This window comes from Tupaia chinensis, unplaced genomic scaffold (assembly GCF_000334495.1).
Source record: "Tupaia chinensis unplaced genomic scaffold, TupChi_1.0 Scaffold000539_1, whole genome shotgun sequence".
In the NCBI taxonomy this organism is placed as follows: domain Eukaryota; kingdom Metazoa; phylum Chordata; class Mammalia; order Scandentia; family Tupaiidae; genus Tupaia; species Tupaia belangeri.
In genome coordinates, this window is record NW_006160052.1 from 4,289,105 (window position 1) to 4,294,564 (window position 5,460).

Consider the following 5,460-nt stretch of genomic DNA (forward strand, 5'->3'; position numbering starts at 1 on the left):
ATTCTCTTTTCTGTTTGCATTGGCTAATAATTTCAGCACTATACTGAAAAGGAGTGGAGAAAGTGGGCAGCCTTGTCTATTACCAGTTTTTAGTGGAAAAGCTTTCAGCTTTTCCCCTTCAGTATAATGTTAACTATAGTTTTTTTCATAGATGGCTTTTATTGTGTTGAGAAATGACCTTTCTATGCCTATTTTGCTTAATCATGGAATGGTGTTATATTTTATTGAATGCTTTTCTGCATAATTTGGGGGTTTGGTTCCTAGTTTAGCTAGGGTGAGGAGAGGCCAGTAAGTTGGGGGGGGTGAGGGGTATTGATATGCAAATCACATATCTGATAAAAGACTTATATCCAGGAACACACACAGGAATCTTTAAGCTCAGTAAGAAAATAAAACTCTTCACTCAAAAATATAAAGAGCAAAAGGCTTTAACAGGTATTTCAGCAAAGAAGATACACGATGGCAAATAAGTGCATTAATCATTTAGGAAAGTTAAATAAAACCATAATGGCCTATCACTCATACCCAGTAAAAAAAGAGACAGTCTGAGGATATCATCAGAGTGCATCCAGAGGAAAAGGGAGAAGGGGCCAAATGAGACCCAATCAACAGCACTCTCAGACCTTTACTGTTTGATTTACACCGCCAACAACCACATAGATTACCATCTTGTGGGAATCCAAAGAGGTAACAAAATGTTCATGCAGATTGAGGGCTTTCATGCATCACTTGTTCTTGTAATCCCATACACATAGGGTCTTGTCATCAGCACAAGTAAAAATAATCTACTCTTTAGGATGAAGTTTATGTACCCAGTTATCATGACCCACCATGGTCATAAGGCACATGCCAGTACTGACATCCTGCATCTTAATAGTCTTGTCTCTGGATCCAGACAGCAAGAATGGCCCAGGTTTGCCACTTTTTTTCAGTCTCAGATCCTGTTGCTCCAGAGATGGATGAATATGAACTTTATGGAGCCCAGGAAATGCATTCTACCATATGCTCATGTTCTCAAAGTTCAGCTTTGCATTTCTTTGTTGCTACAACCCATGTACACAGTCTGGTCACTGAAACAGCTGGCCATCAGAGTGTCATCCTAATTTGGCCATACTACACATACCCATTCACTATGTCCTATGAATGTCTTCACACAGATTGCACTTTCCACATTTTTATAGTTTAATCCCTTGAGGCAGACACTATGTGATCTCCATTGGGCATGATGGCTACTGAGGAAACACTGTAGTTGTGGTCTTGCATGGTTCTGATGCATTCAAAGCCCTGAAAATCCTATAGTTTAATGGTCATATCTTCAGAACAGGAAGCCAGAAGCTTGCCACTTTGGTCCAATGAAATGTCCTGTACAGAGTCTGTGGCCCCGTAAGTGTTCATTTAAAATCTCTAGTCTCATATTCCCATATCTTAACTTTAGCATCCTCAGAAGCGGAGACCAAAATACTGAACAAAAGATGGAAAATTACTTGAGTGACTGAATGCCTATGACCACTCAATGCATATTTTTCTGGCAGATGGGTAATCTATTCTTTTGGGTCTTGTTTCTAACAAAGAGGTCCACCCAGTGTAAATTCTTCTTTTGCTTCATTTAGCTTTGATTCTAATTTGATAACCTTTTGAAATCTAATACCAGGTGTCTGTTTTTTTTTCCCAAAAGACCAGCATACTTCTTATCTAATTCTTCATTCATATCTAATTCAGCTTCCTTTTTTAAAACGTAATATGCCTCTTCATAGCCATTTGAAGAAAGATAATCTGCTATAGTTTGGTTTAGTTCATCTCACTGTCTCTGGACAGCACCTTTTTGGCTCTGATGTCAAGCTTATTTGATGTAATGGTATGTCCCTCATTTGGGAAATCAAAAGATTTGTGATCCCTGGATTTTTAATAATTAAATAGTCACCAAGTGGCTTACACAAAGTGGAAAACAATTTTTTACTACTAAATTCAACCAGTAACCAGGAAATAATTCAACAAATAAGGTTCATTCCACTGGAGCATTGCACCATCACCTCTGCCAGTATATTCATTATGTTCTAATGCTATCTAGATTTACACTTACCCTCCAGTAGCTTACTTTTTAAACAAAATGTTAAAAAATTTCTTTTCCTGGAGGAGTCCGACCCGGCGGGGCCCCAGGATCTGTCTGAGCCCCCCACACCCCCCCCCCGCTTCCGGTCGGTTCAGTACGTTGGCAAGGCTGCTACTGTGCGCCCACCCCACCCCCCCGCCCTCCGACTTACAATTTTGCTCCAGAAACTATGGCAGACTTGCTGGGAAGTGACCTCCCCCTCTGATTCCCCAATATACTACTATAAAAGAATTACATAGCTCTCTTATACATCCTGAGTATACGATAAAATCTTCCAGGAAGTCCCCCGACCGCTCCCCTTTGCTCTGACCACCTACTGTTAATTACAATACTTTACTCCAGAGGGGTCACAATGGAGGATGTGATGAAGTCACATCTAGGCAGCAATCTTCCTGACCTTTGGAAGGTCCAGGGCACTCCCGCCCCACTATGGCTAATGTTCCAACAAGATACATTACAGTGGAGCCACAGACACAATAGAATGCCACAAACTCATCTTAAAAGTTCCTCATTAACTCCTTAGTCACTTTACCACCAGTTGAAAAGGTTGTCCCCGCCCTTACCTAGCAAACAGTATGTTTTACCCCTTTAAGATATATTAGGGTTCCTTGAATTAAGTTTAAGATCTCTATATAATTATATAAGTTCCATTCTTTATTAAGATCCATAAGAACTAACATCTATACTTGAGATTTTCTTTTCTCAGCACCATTGCCGGTAATCACAAGATGGCTGCTGTGCCGCATCAGCTGATAATCATCTCTGCTTACCGGAACCGCTTTCCCGAAACTGCATTCCATGGAGACCTACCTACATCAAAGGAACAACTGCGGAACTGCACTAGACCCACCCTTAATCGAACCCTGAATAGAATCTATGTTCTCTATTGTTAAAACTTTATGAGCTGATAACTGAAACATGTAGTCCCTCTTCCATTTACTTGCATGTATCACATTTTCAATAAAAATGCACAGTGATTCCTAGCAGTTGTCACTCCTCAGAGAGCAATCTCTGGGGGGTGTCCGGCTAAGGACGTGCATGAAAAAGGCACCGAGGCCTTAGTCTTCTTCTTCACCTGTGCCACCTCCGTGGAGTCAACCCACCCCCGTGGAGGCTGGACCCCGGCATTTTCCCTTAAGGTTGACTTACCATTTATGTTTTTCTTTTAATTACAGCTTAGGGATCCATCATGACATTTCTTTTATTTTTTTAACTATTTTATTTAATTTTACTCATCATTATTATTTTTTTAAACTGGATCAGAGAGAGACAGAGAGAGAGGGAAAGTGAGAAAGTAAGCCACCAGGTCCAGGACTTGAACCATAGTCGGCCATGTGAGAGTCCACCATGCCACTCACTGGACCCTGAAATTTCAACTTACATCTCAAAAATGGGGATAGGAGGAGGTGGGGGAAGACAAACAATAGAATCTGAACCTGTAAAAGCTCTTTAATAAACATCTGTATCCTTGAAAAAGTAGTCTTCATATGAATTCATTCTTTATGTACATGGCAGAACAGTTTTAACAAATTTACGAGACATTATTATATTAGGAATCAGGAGAACACAAAGATTTCTGATCCCTGTTCTTTCTCAACGGCTCCTAACTAATTCTCCCTCTCATTTATCATTCTAGGAAATGACACACACTGTGACAGCACTCTCAGACTCACGAAGCTGAAGGGCAAGAACAGGTGCACACATTGCCATGTAAAACAGTTCTATCACTGATGCTCTACTGAGACTACTCCATCACCCTCTCATAACTTCAGAGTTTACTTCATAAACCCCAGAATTGGGCCAGCCTCATGGCCTACTAGTTAAGCCATCTGGATCCCACAAAGACAATGGTACAGTTTGAAATCTTGATCCACTGGCTTGAAACACATGCCAGGCACATGTGAGTGTTTGCCCAAAATCTTGACAGGATGGAGAAATAAAAGAGAAGAACTACAATGAGACCAATCCCAATGGGGTGTGACTTCTCACTCCCCCATTCTCTCTCTCTTTCTCTCTCTGGCAAGTGCACACACCCTCTGGCAAATAAATAAAGTCTCTAGGTTACCACTGCAGTACAATGTACAGTCTGTTTTTAAAAAAAAACAAAAGACCTGCCAAAGGAGAGACTTTAACTGTTTTGAAACTTAAAGGACATGGTACATGCTCAATAAAGAAATGAGTAAATGTGCATGGGAGAAGAGGAATCTATACAAAAGAGAAGCCATAACCAATTTGCTAAAGATATCATAAACTGTTACAACCCATATAGAAGACTATTCAGAAATGTAAGTCAGGAGTAATAAAAATATTATTACTTTAACTGAGTTATTTTACTTTTGAGATTCTAATCTAAAAATAATCTGGAAGGGCAAGATGGTCCACTAGGGACATCCACTGTGGCATCTCTCCAGGAGGAAAGCCAAAAAAAGTTGGGTAGATGACTGCACCTGCAGAGGAATGAGGTGAGACTGACAAGAGCAAGACTGTAGGAAGTTTTAGGAGCACCAAGTCTCAAGTGTAAGACAAAAAAAAAAAAAAAAAGTCAACAATCCAAACTCACAAAGGAACAGAAGGTGACCAAAGCCTTCCACAATAATGGGAAGTTGAACAGGACTCTCCTCAAAGCTTCCAGCTCCTTCCACGTTAAACCCCATTACTTCCCAAGGGCAGGAGAGTACTAACACTGTGATCTCATCTTGGGGAGCTGCAAGGATCGGGCACTCCAGAAAGAGTAGCCTCTCTCGTCCCAAAACCAAGTCACACTGCCACCTTGGGAGCTGAATCTGGACATTCCCTCCCCACAACCCCCAGAGGACTGGCAGGATTATAGAGCCACTCCTCTGTTCCTTCCTTGGGACACCAGGAGCTCCTCTCTGCTCCCTCTGTTGCCTTCTATAGAGCAGATTCTCCTGACCTCCTTAAGTAGTGTGAATGGAGAATCAGGGAAGAGAAAGTGACAAAAAAAAAAAAAAAAAGGTGCCAGGGACCTTCCCTCTGGGGGTGAGGAAGATAGACAGGGTGTCATACAACCTGCTTTCCAGCACCAGGAGACCAATCCCTTCGGCCTGTGCCAGTAGCTCCCACTGAGCTACAGCTCAGTGCAGCTCCAACCCCTTCCTCCTGTTATGCAGACATGCAGAGGCCCGTGGATCCACACAGCTTGCACTGCCAGACCTGCACAACTTGCACCAGCAAAGCACAGGCAGAAGCACAGACATACTATGCAATGTAGCCTTCCTCCTAGCCCTGAAGATTCATACAGCTCCAGGTCTGCCCCCTAGCTGCACATACAGGCCACCAGACCCATATAGACTACATACCCATGCAGTTCTTGCACACTCCAACAGCCC

General features: G+C 42.0%; 1 pseudogene; it reads right to left on the minus strand.

Moving 5' to 3' along the window:
* LOC114009452 (platelet-activating factor acetylhydrolase IB subunit alpha-like) overlaps nt 1-4,764 on the minus strand; it is a 57,771-nt pseudogene extending 53,007 nt beyond the window's left edge.
* Between the last annotated feature and the right edge of the window lie 696 nt (nt 4,765-5,460).